General features: G+C 45.8%; 1 protein-coding gene across 1 annotated transcript in view; it reads right to left on the bottom strand.

Annotated features, from left to right (window-relative positions):
- LOC115108407 (glypican-1-like) overlaps positions 1 to 19,298 on the bottom strand; it is a 58,697-nt gene that overhangs the window by 18,119 nt on the left and 21,280 nt on the right. The window lies entirely within an intron of this gene.

The following is a 19,298-nucleotide window of genomic DNA, read 5'->3' as shown; positions in this document are numbered from 1 at the left end:
AACATTTGTATATACATTTTAATTTCTGAGTTTCCATGTTTAAGGCTGGGAAGCACTTCCTACTGGACAGCTGGTTTACCTACAACTACACTTTTGGTCTCCTATCCAGGGTCTTAGCCAAGCCAAGCCCTGTTTAGCTTTGGTATTTGTCACAGACTAATACCAATGTGCTATCGTGAGACTGATTGTTGAGAAATCTCCACTTAATAACTAAATATATTCACTGCTGCTATCGGTCATTCCTCATTCTCCCCCTCCTCATGTCATCCCCTTCTCGCCCTCTACTCTTCCCCTCCTGCTATTCTCCTCCCCTCCTCCACCTGTCCTCCTCCTCCTGTCCTCTTCTCTCCTCCTCCCCTTTCCTCCTCCTCCTCCTCTCCCCATCCTGCTCCTCATCCTCTACCCCTCCTCCTCTCCTCCTCCTCCTCCTCTCCCCATCCTGCTCCTCATCCTCTACCCCTCCTCCTCTCCTCCTCTCCCTATCCTCCTCCTCCTCCCCTCCTGCTATTCTCCTTACCCTCCTCCTGTCCTCTCCCTCCTGTCCTCTTCGCTCCTTCTCCTCCTCTCCCTCTACCCCTTTCCTCCTCCTCTTCCCCCTCCACCCTACTCCTCTTCTCTCTCCACCTCCTCCTCCTCCTCCTCCTCCCCCCCCTCCTCTCCCCCTCCTCTCCTCCCTATCCTCCTCCTCTCCTCCTGCTATTCTCCTCCATCTCCACCTCCCCCTCCTTCTGTCCTCCTCTCTCCTCATCCTCTCCCCCTCCTCCTCTCCTCCCTCTCCTCTCCTCCTCACCCCCCCTTCCTCCTCCTCCTCATGGCAGACTTTGCTTCTTTTTTCAATAAGTGTCACATTGCATGTATCAATGACATCAGACAATGCAAGTGCTTTGAAACATGCATGTCCCATGTGCCTTAGAAGGCTTAGCTTACATGTCTCTTGTATGTTTTTTATATAATACATACAACATTTCTGTTATGTCCAAATGTTAACCACCAATATAAGTCAGATATTACAAGAATCTTCTATGAAGTGTATTTGCTGCCATATGTATTACTGACAAGTTCCACAAAAAAATATCTTGTTAAATTCTTCTATACCTCTCCACATACACACACACACACACACACACGCACACACACACACGAGAGAAAGAGCCAGACAGCTTAGAGTGCAGTCTGCAGCCCCAGTCCCCAAGCAGGCGGGGGTGAGCCTGAGGAGGGGGTTAGGCGTAGAGGGGATGGGGGTGAGTGGTCTGCCCCCCAGCCCTCTCTGCCACTTCACAAACGGGTTCCCTGCTCAAGCCCTGCCTCTGCCTGGCCCTGGCTGTCTGCCCCGGGAACTGGAGCGAGAGATGCTATCACATCCATGCATCTTTTATAAATCCTGACTACAGCAGGAGGGAAAAGTGCAGAGAAATCTCTATTCACTTATTTATTTATTTCCTCACTTCTTTTATCTTAAAATTCTAGAGAAGGGAAATAGGATGTGTGCCAAGAAGCTCACTAGTTGTGTGGTAGTCAAGCAGTAGTCTGTCTGTTTTCCTGTAGTCTTCTGCACGGTATGTGGCACTGGCATGAGGAGTATTTGCAATCCTTTATATTGTATCAAACAACTTTGAGAGGAGAAAAAAAAGGGATGATTGAGCCTGATCGTGATCATGCTGTGTAAAGAGAAGAGAAGGGCAGAACTGTTAACTTGACAGACATTTTTACTGTGCATTCTCCTATCGTAAACTCCTTCCTCGTGCCTCTCTCTCATGTGTCAAAGTGTTAAAATGTCTTTACTTTGAAACAGTGCATAGCTTCTGAAGCGAGACTTCAAACAGGTTGTTCTGAGGTGATTTAATATGCAGCGTAAAGTGTGAACCAGTAAAAACACAATGGAGGGATTCCAGTAGAAATCATATTGTGTGTCTCTGGTAGGCCTAGCGTCTTGCAGAGAAGAACAGGCTTAAATCCCATTAAACATCTAATCTCCTGGCCAGCTCGTGAGCGCTCGTCCATTTTAGTCAGCGAGCAGGGGGCAGGCGTGTGGCCTGCATTTCAATGACTGCTGACAGCGAACAAGGAGAGACAAGACTGATAAATCAGATTTGTCGTGTGCACACACATTCATACAAGCCAGGGACACAGGGACACACACGCCTGAGCACCCAGACACACCTCCCTAATCCATAGACATGCAAAGACAGACACACAGAATAACAACGAGCAAGTCATCATCAGTATGCAGATAGGATCACATCTCTCATTGGACCAGTAAGACAGCAAGGTTCCTGAGACCTATGCCTACATTATGGAGATCCTTTACAATGCTATATATATGTAACCTTCGGCACTCCATATAGAGAAGCTCTAGGCCTATCTATGTATTATCTGTGATGGGTATGATTGAAAATGGGTATGTAGTTCCTGGCTATAGTGGCTAGTGGGCTATATCCTGTTTGCTGCTCAGTGTTCGACAGACAGAACAGTTCTGGCTCTGGCTGGCTATGTGAGGGAGCAGGTGCGGGGAGAGAGTCCAGCCCACTTACAGCGTTTATTCAAGAGACAGATTACTGCCGAGGGAGATGAGGGGTGGCCAACCTTGCCCCCTGTGTCACACTAATCGAATCAAAGCCCATTCATAGCCAATTAGAGCTCTGCCAGCCACAGTCAAAGGCACAACATACACGTAATAGAGGCTAATACAATCTGCAAGACTTCCACAGAAAATGTAGCTAGCAAATCTAGATTGGACAGCCGTTGAAAGATAATGTTGACTTTGACTATTTGTCCATGAACCTGCACTCTCCATCCCATTTCACATCTATCTCTAATGGCTGTCATTTCTGCAATCAGAAATTAATGTCTGGACAGATGATTGTGGCCAGCCTACAAATGTCTGTTGGTGACAAACTACCTAAATGGAACCATGCAAAAGTGATTGAAAAGAAAGCCATGTCAGATGCTTGGAAGGGGAAATCAAAGGCTTGAAAAGACTTTCAGAATGTCTAACCTTAACTAACTGGAAACTTTGGTTAGAAGAGGCAAAGAAATCCAACTGCAGGATTTGCCATTCCACTTTAATATATTTAATTGTGTTTGGATTAACCACTGATCTGTGGATGGAGGAAACACATTTCCGCCGAAGTCGGCTCCCCTTCTTGTTCGCGCGGCGTTCGACGTCACCGTCCTTCTAGCCATCGCCGCTCCATTTTTCATTGTTCCATTTGTTTTGTCTTGTTCCCCGCACACCTGGTTTACATTCCCTAATCACACTGCATATATATCAGTAAGAACTACAGGAAACGTATGATCTCTGTAATTGCAAACAAAGGTTTCTGTACCAAATATTAAGTTCTGCTTTTCTGATGTATCAAATACTTATGTCATGCAATAAAATGCAAATTAATTACTTAAAAATCATACAATGTGATTTTGTGGAGTTTTGTTTTAGATTCCGTCTCTCACAGTTGAAGTGTACCTATGATAAAAAATTACAGACCTCTACATGCTTTGTAAGTAGGAAAATCTGCAAAATCGGCAGTGTATCAAATACTTGTTCTCTCCACTGTATATTCCTCTGTTCCCCCCATGTATTTGTGTGGAATTGTTTTGTTTTGTGTTTGTTGTTTCGCGCCAGGCTGGTTTTTCACCCTGGGCATTGCCTGTACCCTATTTGGGGAATTATTGGTGAACCTTATTGTTATATTATTGACGGTATTTTGCGCTTGTCACTTTTGCCGGTTGGATTGAGTTGTAGCTGTATGCGCCTGTCTGTTTGTTGCTCTTGGCTAGTCACCTGATCACCTATTCTCTGCTCTCCTGCACTGGACTCGAATGACCAGCAGCAAAAACCCTGACACAGAGATGTTTGTTGTCACTAGACTGTTAAGGATGTTTACTACAGTAAAGGGGCTTAACAATGTTCCAGCGTTGCTTCGTAATGTAAACTGGGTATCCTGCAGGAGCTATAAAGTTTGCAGCCCATTCAGTGGATCACAGTCCCATATAGGCCATTATGTTACAGTACATAATGACAATGAACACTGATATAGATTTCTCTGCACCCTATCATACTGTAACAGGGATAATGAATGATGTTCAGTCACTCTGCATCTGTCTCTACCAGACTGCTCCTTCTCTCTCCATCCACAGACACTACCAATGTTTTCAAGTTGACCTATTCTTTCTCTGTTCTCCCCCATCTTTCTTTCTCTCTATTGCTCTGTGTGCACCATAGTGTAAAATGATCCAGTTTACAACCATACACTACTTTACATCCCATGAATATTATTCACAACTGTATTGGAAATCCATCTGAGAACAGCAGATCTCGACCCATAACCACCGGTACATGCAGCTTATTCTACAGCCCACACATATACATTAGATTGGCTCTAACACAGCATTAATGATTCCATTTAAACCACTGCATATTCCTAGTTAAATAAAGGTTACATCAAAAAAATGTAAACAATACAAATCCATCTCATGTGACTCATCTCGTAGATCATTTCAATGGGATTGTTGAGCATGTATCTGGGATGTGGGCCACTGTTTTAAGATGGTAGCCGCTCTTTTGCCTTCCTCCCCACATCTCCACTCACCAGACACACCGTCACTCCCATTACTCCCTGGCTACAGTTTCATCTGGAAAGGACATGAGTCATTTCTAAATGCTGCATCATTTTACGGGCACCTTGGCTCTGGGAGGGGCCATTCAGTGACGGTATGTCCATTTTGGAAAGTGTAGATTAAAAAAACATGAGCTAGCGCACACCCAGAATAATAGTTTGTGTGGAGGTGCTGACTACCGGCAAATAAACTACAAACTATCAAAATAAAGAAAGTCGAACACTCCACGTATAATTTACCTGCAATTTAATGGGTTTTTACCAACGTTTCGGCATCACAGTGCCTTCCTCAGACCCTGGCAGACCCTGGCAGACCCTGGCAGACCCTGAGGAAGGCGCAGTGATCCCGAAACGTTGGTAAATACCCATTAAATTGCTGGGAGATTATACGTGGAGTGTTCGACTTTCTTTATTGTGATCGTTTACATTTTGGAAAGTGTGACGTCACCGCCGGGGCGCAGTGTGGGGACACTGCTCCTCAGCCAGGTGTTGACAGGGTAGACACCGGGGCCGACTCAGTGAAAGGTCGCCAGACGCCCCCGGTGGACTAATGCCAGCCGTCTGTATTCAGAGAAAGGCTGAGCCGTCACCTGATATTAGACACCTACTCCATCTCCTTTCTCAGCCATGTGCATAGAGACACACAGACGCGTGCACACAAAGATACTGTACATAGACACAGAACAGACACACACAAGGGAGGTTTACACATAGCCTGCAGGCCACCACCCAGGGGTATTGTAGGATAGAGAATGCAAAGCATATTGGTAAGGAATTATTTATACGCTACATTTATATGCTACAGCACAGAGGAAGAGAGCACATACTAATCTAGTTTGTCATGGTAACTAAGGATCTATGGACGTTATTATCAGGCAGATGTTGGGAGTATTGAATAGGAGCTTGAGCTTTTGATTCAGGGCATGATGAACATACACTCTTAGAAAAAAGGTGCTACTGTATCTACATAGCCACAGGAAGTAAGGGTGATGAGGGTGGTGCAGCACCCCCTAAAAAGAAATTGTTCAAATATATTTGGCAAAAAAAATTGCACCACCCCTGAAACCAAACTACTTCCCACAAAGAGTTCTACATGGAATCCAAATGGGTTCTACCTGGAACCAAAAAGGGTTCTACCTGAAACCAAAAAGGGTTCTCCTACGGGGACAGCCGAAGGACCCTTTTGGAACCTTTTTTCTAAGAGTCTAGATTATACAACCATCAACTCTTTCCCACCCTCTCCTGAAAACCGTACACACAAACACACACACACACACACACACACACACACATACACACATACACACATACACACATACACACATACACACATACCCTGTCGTGCCAGTTGATCATGACTGAATTGCTGTGCATCTCAAGCAGAGCACTGTGTCTCTTCTGGCCCACCTGGCATAATCCCACCACAGCCATCCCATGCTTTAATCTCATAAATGGTCGCATGCATCTACTGGGACTCTGGCAGGGGAACATCTATGCATCCCTGCCTGCTTGATTTTGGCCCCTGACAGCTCTCAGACCTGGCTGGAGAGAGTCCTGATGCAGCACAAAGTGGAGACTGTGTGATCTGAGGCCCATGTGTGACAAATCTGATGTCAACAACGCCACAATGTTGAGACAGAGAGGAGGGTTAATTTACACTGACAACGAAATAAGGGATGACATTGAGATAATATTTGTCTGAGATTAAATATGTAAAGTGCCTGATATGGTGTAAGAATCGTTTGCTAAATTGTAGAATTAAACATTGGTAGTCTCTGTTACAAGCTTCTCAGAAATGACATTAAAGTGCTTCACCATGGCCAATAATTTCTGCAGGGGAAAAAACGTAATCAGTTGAGCAACCGTCACTAGTAGTCAGACAGCCTATTTGAGTGCTTAATCCCTCTCTGGTCAACTATTCATGAAAGATTTATTTAGTTACGGTCCGGATTTTGCATGTTGAAGTGGGCCATTACACTATTACTACTAGTCTGCAGTGACTGACAATGAGGATTTGGGATAATCTGAAATGCAAATGTATTTTCCTCAAATTCCTCAATGATCTATATTCAATGTTCTTTATACATAAATTATTCAACATCTTATAGCCAATTTGAATATATACAGATTTATGCTGTATCTATCTATCCTATATCTATCTATCCTATATCTCCATCTGAAATCAATCATCTCTATAGCCTTGCATATGGGGCATCTATAAGCTTTTTCATTACACTTCAATGTGTCAGACACTTGGCTGGTAAACCAAACTATTCTTCCCAATTAAATCTGTCCTGTTTTGCCATGCCTTTCTCCAACATACAAGTTAATAATTATTATATTTAGAGTACACAAAATGGTTAACAGTAGCCTAAAAATCAGACCTATGTACCATGACACACACACCACGGACCAGATACAGATCTCAGGGCCTCTATAAAGTAGGTAACTAAAAGAGAGATATGTGCCTGCCCATGACCTTTGACCCTGTTCTCTCCCTAAGCCCTTGTCTGAGGAACACAAAGACAATTCCAACTGAAGTGGTTCCTCTTCTTCTCCACTTGCCTCTAGGCCACAACATAAATTTAGACTTCCCAAGGGCTAATACATATACATTTATCCAGGAGTTAACTCTGATTGGATTTGCTCCTTCAGGCGGCCACAGTGAGAGGCGAGCACTGCAGTGAGAAATAACCTAAATAAATGATAGAATGTTGAGAATAAGTAAATATAATTCGTGTCCTGCAGGCTTCTGGGTAAAACACAGCAATTTGTTGGCACTGCTGATTGCTGTCAATGCTCATCTGTATTCAGTCCTAGCCAACATTCTGCATGTTTATGCCTCCGGTGGGCACAAACCCACCAGTCAGTGAAACACTAAATCCAAACCTTAAAAAAGAAAGACTGTGGTAGAGGACTTCACGGATCCGGGCGGAATTCAGAATTCATCAAAGTGGCAATAGGCTACAGTCATAGAGCCTCTGTGTGGAAAAAGTTAGGAGATAACTAATCAATGGAACAAGATGGGGACAGGATGGCGCCGACAGAGAGGGCCGCCTTGCTTATAGTCCTTAGGAAACTTTGCAGTACTTAGTTTTTTTTATATTATTTCTTACATTGTTAGCCCAAAAAATCTTAAGCGTTATTACATACAGCCGGGAAGAACTATAGGATATCAGAGCTACGTCAACTTACAAGCACTACAACCAGGAATACAACTTTCCTGAAGCGGATCCTTTGTCTGAACCACCCAGGGCATTTGAACTGATCCCAGAGGCTGACCCAAAAGATGAAGACATAGCAGCCTTCTGGTCAGACTTTGGAGGCGCGCACACCACCCACCACTTCAGAGTATATTACTCGCTAATTTCCAGTCTTTAGATAACAAGGTAGACAAAATTAGGGCACGGGTTGCTTTTCAGAGATACATCAGGGATTGTAAAATACTCTGTTTCACGGAAACATGGCTCTCTCGGGATATACTGTCTGAGTCTGTACAGCCACCGGGATTCATTATACATCGCGCCGACAGAAATAAACATCTCTCCGGGAAGAAGAAGGGCAGGGGTGTATGTTTCATGATTAATGATTCATAGTGTAATTGTAACAACATACAGAAACTCAAGTCCTTTTGTTCACCTGACCTAGAATTCCTCACAATTAAATGCAGACCGTATTATCTCCCAAGAGAATTATTGTTGGTTATTGTCACAGCCGTGTAGATCCCCCCTCAAGCCGATACCACGACAGCCCTCAAGGAACTTCACTGGACTTTATGCAAACTGGAAACCATATATCTTGAGGCTGCATATATTGTAGCTGGGGATTTTAACAAAACAAATTTGAGAACAAGGCTACCTAAATTCTATCAGCATATTGATTGCAGCACTCGCGCTGGCAAAACACTGGATCACTGCTACTCTAACTTCCGCGATGCATACAAGCCCCCCCCCCCCCCACCCACCCCGCAATTCAACGGCTCAGACACGAGACAGCAGGATCTACAGACAATCACGGACTACAAAAATAAAACTAGCCACATCATGGACACCAACGTCTTGCTTCCAGACAAACTAAACACCTTCTTTGCCCACTTTGAGGAAAATACAGTGCCACCGACTGTGGGCTTTCATTCTCCGTGGCCAACGTGACTAAGACATTTAAACGTGTTAACCCTCGCAAAGCTGCCTGACCAGACAGCATCCCTAGCCGCATCCTCAGAGCATGTGCAGACCAGCTGGCGTGGACCAGCTGGTGTGTTTACGGACATATTCAATCTCTCCCTATCTTAGTCTGCTGTCCCCACATGCTTCAAGATGGCCACAATTGTTCCTGTAACCAAGAAGGAAAAGGTAACTGAACTAAATGACTATCGCCCTGTAGCACTCACTTTTGTCATCATGAAGTGCTTTGAGAGACTAGTCAAGGATCATATCACCTCCACCTTACCTGTCACCCTAGACCCACCTCAATTTGTGTACCGACCCAATAGAACCACAGATGATGCATTCATAAAAATGTTCATTGACTACAGCTCATCATTCAACACCATAGTACCCTCCAAGCTCATCATTAAGCTTGAGGTCCTGGGTCTCAACCCAGCCCTGTACAATTGGGTCCTGGACTTTGACGGGCCGCCCCCAGGTAGGGAAGGTAGGAAACAACATCTCCAACTCGCTGGTCCTCAACACTGGGGCCCCACATGGGTGCGTGCTCAGCTCCCTCCTGTACTCCCTGTTCACCCATGACTGCATGGCCATGCAGTCCACTCCAACTCAATCATCAAGTTTGAGGACAACACAACAGTAGTAGGATTGATTACCAACAACTCAGCGTGTGGTGTCAGGAAAACAACCTTTCACTCAACATCCACAAAACAGAGATGATCGTTGACTTCAGGAAACAGCAGAGGGAGAACCCCCCTATCCACATCGACGGGACAGCAGTGGAGAAGGTGGAAAGTAGAGGTTGACCGATTAATCGGCCATATATATATACACACATATAAAAAATTGGCTGATTAATAAGTATCAGCTTTTTATGGTCCTCCAATAATCTGTATCGGTATCGGCGTTGAAAAATCCTAATCGGTCGACCTCTAGTGGAAAGTTTTAAGTTCCTCGGCATACACATAACGGACAAACTGAAATGGTCCACCCACACAGACAGTGTGGTGATGAAGGTGCAACAGTGCCTCTTCAACCTCAGGAGGCTGAAGAAATTTGGCTTTGTCACCTAAAACCCTCACAAACGTTTACAGATGCACAATTGAGAGCATCCTGCCAGGCTGCATCACCGCCTGGTACAGCAACTGCACCGCCCATAACTGCAGAGCTCTCCAGAGGGTGGTGCAGTCTGCACAACACAGCACCGGGGGCAAACTACCTACCCTCCAGGACATCTACAGCACCCGATGACACAAGAAGGCCAAAAAGATGATAAAGGACAACAACCACCCGAGCCACTGCCATCCAGCTACCATCCAGAAGGCGAGGTCAGTACAGGTGCATCAAAGCTGGGACCGAAAGACTGAGAAATAGCTTCTATCTCAAGGCCATTAGACTGTTATTAAACAACCATTACTAACACAGTGAGGCTGCTGCCTACATACAGACTTGAAATCATAGGCCACTTTAATAAATGGATCACAAGTCACTTTAATAATCCCACTGCAATAATGTTTACATATCTTGCATTACTCATCTCATATGTATATACTTTATTAATCATCATCCACATATTTATATGTATATATTCTTTTCCACCCTCGGTCTGGGGCTCCATGCAAGATCTCACCTCGTGGGGCATCAATGATCATGAGGAAGGTGAAGGATCAGCCCAGAACTACATGGCAGGACCTGGTCAATGACCTGAAGAGAGCTGGGACCACAGTCTCAAAGAAAACCATTAGTAACACACTACGCCGTCATGGATTAAAATCCTGCAGCGCACGCAAGGTCCCCCTGCTCAAGCCAGCGCATGTCCAGGCCCGTCTGAAGTTTGCCAATGACCATCTGGATGATCCAGAGGAGGAATGGGAGAAGGTCATGTGGTCTGATGAGACAAAAATAGAGCTTTTTGGTCTAAACTCCACTCACCATGTTTGTAGGAAGAAGAAGGATGAGTACAACCCCAAGAACACCATCCCAACCGTGAAGCATGGAGGTGGAAACATCATTCTTTGGGGATGTTTTTCTGCAAAGGGGACAGGACGACTGCACCGTATTGAGGGGAGGATGGATGGGGCCATGTATCACAAGATCTTGGCCAACAACCTCCTTCCCTCAGTAAGAGCATTGAAGATGGGTCGTGGCTGGGTCTTCCAGCATGACAACGACCCGAAACACACAGCCAGGGCAACTAAGGAGTGGCTCCGTAAGAAGCATCTCAAGGTCCTGGGGTGGCCTAGCCAGTCTCCAGACCTGAACCCAATAGAATATCTTTGGAGGGAGCTGAAAGTCCGTATTGCCCAGCGACAGCCCCGAAACCTGAAGGATCTGGAGGAAGGTCTGTATGGAGGAGTGGGCCAAAATCCCTGCTGCAGTGTGTGCAAACCTGGTCAAGAACTACAGGAAACGTATGATCTCTGTAATTGCAAACAAAGGTTTCTGTACCAAATTTTAAGTTCTGCTTTTCTGATGTATCAAATACTTATGTCATGCAATAAAATGCAAATTAATTACTTAAAAATCATACAATGTGATTTTCTGGAGTTTTGTTTTAGATCCCGTCTCTCACAGTTGAAGTGTACCTATGATAAAAATTACAGATCTCTACATGCTTTGTAAGTAGGAAAACCTGCAAAAACGTCAGTGTATCAAATACTTGTTCTCCCCACTGTATATACAGTATATATATATATAAACTCATCAAAAAAAGAAAGGTCCTCTCACAGGCAACTGCGTTTATTTTCAGCAAACTTAATGTGTAAATATTTGTATGAACATAACAAGATTCAACAACTGAGACCTGAACTGAACAAGTTCCACAGACATGTGACAAACAGAAATTGAATAATGTGTCCCTGAACAAAGGGGGGATCAAAATCAAAAGTAACAGTCAGTATATGATGTGGCCACCAGCTGCATTAAGTTGGTTGGTTGCTGTTTCTCGTCTCTCCCTCCCTCCTCTCTACTCCCCGTGTCACTCACTCATAGTATGGCCCCTCCCCCTGCTAGTACAGTGCCTTGCGAAAGTATTCGGCCCCCTTGAACTTTGCGACCTTTTGCCACATTTCAGGCTTCAAACTTAAAGATATAAAACTGTATTTTTTTGTGAAGAATCAACAACAAGTGGGACACAATCATGAAGTGGAACGACATTTATTGGATATTTCACATTTTTTTAACAAATCAAAAACTGAAAAATTGGGTGTGCAAAATTATTCAGCCCCTTTACTTTCAGTGCAGCAAACTCTCTCCAGAAGTTCAGTGAGGATCTCTGAATGATTCAATGTTGACCTAAATGACTAATGATGATAAATACAATCCACCTGTGTGTAATCAAGTCTCCGTATAAATGCACCTGCACTGTGATAGTCTCAGAGGTCCGTTAAAAGCGCAGAGAGCATCATGAAGAACAAGGAACACACCAGGCAGGTCCGAGATACTGTTGTGAAGAAGTTTAAAGCCGGATTTGGATACAAAAAGATTTCCCAAGCTTTAAACAGCCCAAGGAGCACTGTGCAAGCGATAATATTGAAATGGAAGGAGTATCAGGTCTACCAAGACCTGGCCGTCCCTCTAAACTTTCAGCTCATACAAGGAGAAGACTGATCAGAGATGCAGCCAAGAGGCCCATGATCACTCTGGATGAACTGCAGAGATCTACAGCTGAGGTGGGAGACTCTGTCCATAGGACAACAATCAGTCGTATATTGCACAAATCTGGCCTTTATGGAAGAGTGGCAAGAAGAAAGCCATTTCTTAAAGATAGCCATAAAAAGTGTCGTTTAAAGTTTGCCACAAGCCACCTGGGAGACACACCAAACATGTGGAAGAAGGTGCTCTGGTCAGATGAAACCAAAATTGAACTTTTTGGCAACAATGCAAAACGTTATGTTTGGCGTAAAAGCAACACAGCTCATCACCCTGAACCCACCATCCCCACTGTCAAACATGTTGGTGGCAGCATCATGGTTTGGGCCTGCTTTTCTTCAGCAGGGACAGGGAAGATGGTTAAAATTGATGGGAAGATGGATGGAGCCAAATACAGGACCATTCTGGAAGAAACCCTGATGGAGTCTGCAAAAGACCTGAGACTGGGACGGAGATTTGTCTTCCAACAAGACAATGATCCAAAACATAAAGCAAAATCTACAATGGAATGGTTCAATAATAAACATATCCAGGTGTTAGAATGGCCAAGTCAAAGTCCAGACCTGAATCCAATCGAGAATCTGTGGAAAGAACTGAAAACTGCTGTTCACAAATGCTCTCTATCCAACCTCACTGAGCTCGAGCTGTTTTGCAAGGAGGAATGGGAAAAAAATTCAGTCTCTCGATGTGCAAAAGTGATAGAGACATACCCCAAGCGACATACAGCTGTAATCGCAGCAAAAGGTGGCGCTACAAAGTATTAACTTAAGGGGGCTGAATAATTTTGCACGCCCAATTTTTCAGTTTTTGATTTGTTAAAAAAGTTTGAAATATCCAATAAATGTCGTTCCACTTCATGATTGTGTCCCACTTGTTGTTGATTCTTCACAAAAAAATACAGTTTTATATCTTTAAGTTTGAAGCCTGAAATGTGGCAAAAGGTCGCAAAGTTCAAGGGGGCCGAATACTTTCGCAAGGCACTGTAGCTTTAAAAAATTATGTTCTACTGCTTCCCTCACTCAGATTGGATCGTGTCTGGATCCAACCAGGTCCATAAGGAACAGGTCTAGTTGTCCTCGGGTCCGTTCAGAACAGGTATCTATATTTTTAATTTTTATGCATATCGGGTCCGGGTGGGAATGCACCAGGTCCATTTCAGAACGGGTCCAAAAAGACTTCTACTGTGAGCGGACTATTATCAAAACTTCAGAGAGAAATACCAACCTGTGTCTTGAGAATACAGAGCACACTGGACAGTAGAAACCTTTTAAAACAGTATTGAGCCATTTTCTCAGACATAAGCACTTTAATTATAAAACATGTACATAATGAATATCACAATCTAGTGTTGTTAACCTACATGTCCCATCCTTTCCCGCTACAGATCCCTCTGTTAACCAACCAAATTTCCTTCTTCTCATTCCTCCCTGTATTCGGACTAAATACCACAGCGAGCATGAACACAGTTCGAGCCTGAACAGGAGCACAGGGCATGGTTCCAAATCCCCCTTGGTAATGGCGAGAAAACCACGTCGTCGTGCTAGCCCATCTCATTTTGTGAAAGAGAGGCATTCAGACGCAGAGCCGAAAAAATGTCAGGCTGCAAATTTGTTTGAGCTCTGTTCAGCCAAGTCTTCAAAGATAAATGGATGCATCTGAATGGCAGCCAAACAAGCTATATACATTTACATTTACATTTAAGTCATTTAGCAGACGCTCTTATCCAGAGCGACTTACAAATTGGTGCATTCACCTTATGACCTCCAGTGGAACAGTAGTGCATCTAAATCTTTTCAGGGGAGGGGGTGAGAGGGATTACTTTATCCTATCCTAGGTATTCCTTAAAGAGGTGGGGTTTCAGGTGTCTCCGGAAGGTGGTGATTGACTCCGCTGTCCTGGCGTCGTGAGGGAGTTTGTTCCACCATTGGGGGGCCAGAGCAGCGAACAGTTTTGACTGGGCTGAGCGGGAACTGTACTTCCTCAGTGGTAGGGAGGCGAGCAGGCCAGAGGTGGATGAACGCAGTGCCCTTGTTTGGGTGTAGGGCCTGATCAGAGCCTGGAGGTACTGAGGTGCCGTTCCTCACAGCTCCGTAGGCAAGCACCATGGTCTTGTAGCGGATGCGAGCTTCAACTGGAAGCCAGTGGAGGGAGCGGAGGAGCGGGGTGACGTGAGAGAACTTGGGAAGGTTGAACACCAGACGGGCTCGGCGTTCTGGATGAGTTGTAGGGGCTAATGGCACAGGCAGGGAGCCCAGCCAACAGCGAGTTGCAGTAATCCAGACGGGAGATGACAAGTGCCTGGATTAGGACCTGCGCCGCTTCCTGTGTGAGGCAGGGTCGTACTCTGCGGATGTTGTAGAGCATGAACCTACAGGAACGGGCCACCGCCTTGATGTTAGTCGAGAACGACAGGGTGTTGTCCAGGATCACGCCAAGGTTCTTAGCGCTCTGGGAGGAGGACACAATGGAGTTGTCAACCGTGATGGCGAGATCATGGAACGGGCAGTCCTTCCCGGGAGGAAGAGCAGCTCCGTCTTGCCGAGGTTCAGCTTGAGGTGGTGATCCGTCATCCACACGGATATGTCTGCCAGACATGCAGAGATGCGATTCGCCACCTGGTCATCAGAAGGGGGAAAGGAGAAGATTAATTGTGTGTCGTCTGCATAGCAATGATAGGAGAGACCATGTGAGGTTATGACAGAGCCAAGTGACTTGGTGTATAGCGAGAATAGGAGAGGGCCTAGAACAGAGCCCTGGGGGACACCAGTGGTGAGAGCACGTGGTGTGGAGACGGATTCTCGCCACGCCACCTGGTAGGAGCGACCTGTCAGGTAGGACGCAATCTAGCGTGGGCCGCGCCGGAGATGCCCAACTCGGAGAGGGTGGAGAGGAGGATCTGATGGTTCACAGTATCGAAGGCAGCCGATAGGTCTAGAAGGATGAGAGCAGAGGAGAGAGAGTTAGCTTTAGCAGTGCGGAGCGCCTCCGTGATACAGAGAAGAGCAGTCTCAGTTGAATGACTAGTCTTGAAACCTGACTGATTTGGATCAAGAAGGTCATTCTGAGAGAGATAGCGGAGAGCTGGCCAAGGACGGCACGTTCAAGAGTTTTGGAGAGAAAAGAAAGAAGGGATACTGGTCTGTAGTTGTTGACATCGGAGGGATCGAGTGTAGGTTTTTTCAGAAGGGGTGCAACTCTCGCTCTCTTGAAGACGGAAGGGACGTAGCCAGCGGTCAGGGATGAGTTGATGAGCGAGGTGAGGTAAGGGAGGAGGTCTCCGGAAATGGTCTGGAGAAGAGAGGAGGGGATAGGGTCAAGCGGGCAGGTTGTAGGGCGGCCGGCCGTCACAAGACGCGAGATTTCATCTGGAGAGAGGGGAGAAAGAGGTCAGAGCACAGGGTAGGGCAGTGTGAGCAGAACCAGCGGTGTCGTTTGACTTAGCAAACGAGGATCGGATGTCGTCGACCTTCTTTTCAAAATGGTTGGATTCATCTGCAGAGAGGGAGGAGGGGGGAGGGGAGGAGGATTCAGGAGGGAGGAGAAGGTTGCAAAGAGCTTCCTAGGGTTAGAGGCAGATGCTTGGAATTTAGAGTGGTAGAAAGTGGCTTTAGCAGCAGAGAGAGAAGAGGGAAAATGTAGAGAGGAGGGAGTGAAAGGATGTCAGGTCCGCAGGGAGGCGAAGTTTTCCTCCATTTCCGCTCGGCTGCCCGGAGCCCTGTTCTGTGAGCTCGCAATGAGTCGTCGAGCCACGGAGCGGGAGGGGAGGACCGAGCCGGCCTGGAGGATAGGGGACATAGAGAGTCAAAGGATGCAGAAAGGGAGGAGAGGAGGGTTGAGGAGGCAGAATCAGGAGATAGGTTGGAGAAGGTTTGAGCAGAGGGAAGAGATGATAGGATGGAAGAGGAGAGAGTAGCGGGGAGAGAGAGCGAAGGTTGGGACGGCGCGATACCATCCGAGTAGGGGCAGTGTGGGAAGTGTTGGATGAGAGCGAGAGGGAAAAGGATACAAGGTAGTGGTCGGAGACTTGGAGGGAGTTGCAACGAGGTTAGTGGAAGAACAGCATCTAGTAAAGATGAGGTCGAGCGTATTTCCTGCCTTGTGAGTAGGGGGAAGGTGAGAGGGTGAGGTCAAAAGAGGAGAGGAGTGGAAAGAAGGAGGCAGAGAGGAATGAGTCAAAGGTAGGCGTGGGGAGGTTAAAGTCGCCCAGAACTGTGAGAGGTGAGCCGTCCTCAGGAAAGGAGCTTATCAAGGCATCAAGCTCATTGATGAACTCTCCGAGGGAACCTGGAGGGCGATAAATGATAAGGATGTTAAGCTTGAAAGGGCTGGTAACTGTGACAGCATGGAATTCAAAGGAGGCGATAGACAGATGGGTAAGGGGAGAAAGAGAGAATGACCACTTGGGAGAGATGAGGATCCCGGTGCCACCACCCCGCTGACCAGAAGCTCTCGGGGTGTGCGAGAACACGTGGGCAGACGAAGAGAGAGCAGTAGGAGTAGCAGTGTTGTCTGTGGTGATCCATGTTTCCGTGTGCCAAGAAGTCGAGGGACTGGAGGGAGACATAGGCGGAGATGAACTCTGCCTTGTTGGCCGCAGATCGGCAGTTCCAGAGGCTACCGGAGACCTGGAACTCCACGTGGGTCGTGCGCGCTGGGACCACCAGATTAGGTGGCATCTTTGTAAGAGAGGAGAGAACAGGGATAGACAGACACATAGTTGACAGGCTACACAAGAGGCTACGCTAATGCAAAGGAGATTGGAATGACAAGTGGACTACACGTCACGAGTGTTCAGAGAGTTAAGCTTACGTAGCAAGAATCTTATTGACTAAAATGATTAAAATGATACAGTACTGCTGAAGTAGGCTAGCTGGCAGAGGCTGCGTTGTTGACTAAGTAGGCTAGCTGGCATTGGCTGCGTTGTTGACACTACACTAATCAAGTCGTTCCGTTGAGTGTAATAGTTTCTACTGTGCTGCTATTCGGGGCTTGGCTAGCTAGCAGTGTTGATTACGTTACGTTGCGTTAAAGAACGACAATAGCTGGCTAGCTAACCTAGGAAATCGCTCTAGACTACACAATTATCTTTGATACAAAGACGGCTATGTAGCTAGCTATGTAGCTAGCTACGATCAAACAAATCAAGCCGTTGTACTGTAATGAAATGAAATAAAAAATGTGATACTACCTGTGGAGCGAAGCGAAATGCGACCGGATTGTTGAGTGCAGAAGTTCTGTTCGGTAGACGTTGGCTAGCTGTTGGCTAGCTAGCAGAGTCTCCTATGTTAAGGACGCATAAAACTACACACTCTAAACTACACAATTATCTTGGGTACGAAGACAGCAAAGACAACTATGTAGCTAGCTAACACTACACTAATCAAGTCGTTCAGTTGAGTGTAATAGTTGTGCTGCTAATCGGTAGACGGTGGACTAGCTAACAGTGGACGTTAGCTAGCTGGCTAGCTGCAGGGCAGTGTAGACTGCGTTAGGACGACGAAATACGATAATTACGCAATTATCTATGATACAAAGACGGCTGTGTAGCTAGCTAAGAAGAAATTGCTAAGATTAGACAAATCAAACCGTTGTGCTATGATGAAATGTAATGAAATGTAATACTACCTGCGGACCGAGTGCAGATGCGACCGCTCGCTCCAACCCGGAAGTAAAGCTAAATACAAACAATAGAATGAAGTTAGGCTATCTTACTGTAGATCCTATCAACTTAGTTCAACTCGGGCCTAAATAGGCACAAATAGCCATTTGCACTCCAAAAGGCAAGAACCAAGGTGATAATACTGCAGGTTAAGGGCAGGACGTTCTGCAATGGCTGAAGTTGACCAAAGTGATGAGATAAATACCTGATGTAAGTAGGCTAGGCTATATCCACATATGGCCATTTGAAAAGCTAGTGTTGAAACACAGATCATTCCAGATGGGTGTCTCATGGTCACAGGGAGTCACACGGAGATAAGTGCCTTCGTTAAGTCTGACCTTGTTTTCAGATTTGGAGTCACAGTGGATCTGAGCTTTACAGAAACAATCGGTCTCAATTTAGCGGTTCAGTGCATTTAACAAACACAACACAGACATAATACCCATCAGCCTTATGAGCCACAGCGGATGGACACAGAGGATATGAGGGGTGAGCAAGTGCATGCAATACACAGACACACACACTACAATATCAATGTAAAAGAAGGCAACATGTCAAAGTTCCTCATGTTGAAATCAGCTAGAAATCCTTGAACTTATTGGCATTACAGCATGTTTGAAATGAATACAAGAGATTTACTGTAATGGCTTGCTTTCACTATTCAGTCAATTCTGATCTCTCTACTGTCTCAACCTTCCCGATTCAGAGCACCTTTCAGAACACCTTTCCTCACAGAACCTTTCTCATCATTTCCCAACCTCCACATCCCCTCTAACCTTTCCTTTATTTCTGCCCTCGTTCATTATCACCTCTTTCCCTCCATCACTCCACCTCTTCTCCCTATTTGCCAGTCGTGACATCCGCCTAATGCCTCCAGGTTGGTTGCCCCCTGCAGAGTCTGCTGGAGTTGAAAGTAAGCCACAGGAAGTATTTTGAGTCTGCAGCATCTCACCTTCATTTTAAGAGCTGGTGCCCTTTGACCTGTGGGCTCATAAAGCCGTCGCACTCGCACAATAAACGGGATTGACGGCCGCCCTGTGGCTCGCCTCTTTGTGTGCCACAAGAGATGACATCAAAGCAGGTCTGGTGCGCTCTATAAAATGCCAATAAGTGCAATTTAATGTATTTCTTCAGTAGTTTTGTATTCCCTCCCTTCCTTTATAAATGAACATGTTAGTCAAGTGCAGGTTTTTTATATCATGCTTG

This window comes from Oncorhynchus nerka, linkage group LG24 (genome assembly GCF_034236695.1).
Source record: "Oncorhynchus nerka isolate Pitt River linkage group LG24, Oner_Uvic_2.0, whole genome shotgun sequence".
Classification (NCBI taxonomy): domain Eukaryota; kingdom Metazoa; phylum Chordata; class Actinopteri; order Salmoniformes; family Salmonidae; genus Oncorhynchus; species Oncorhynchus nerka.
Note: the sequence above shows the minus strand (reverse complement) of the source record. Positions and strands in the feature narration are given on the sequence as shown.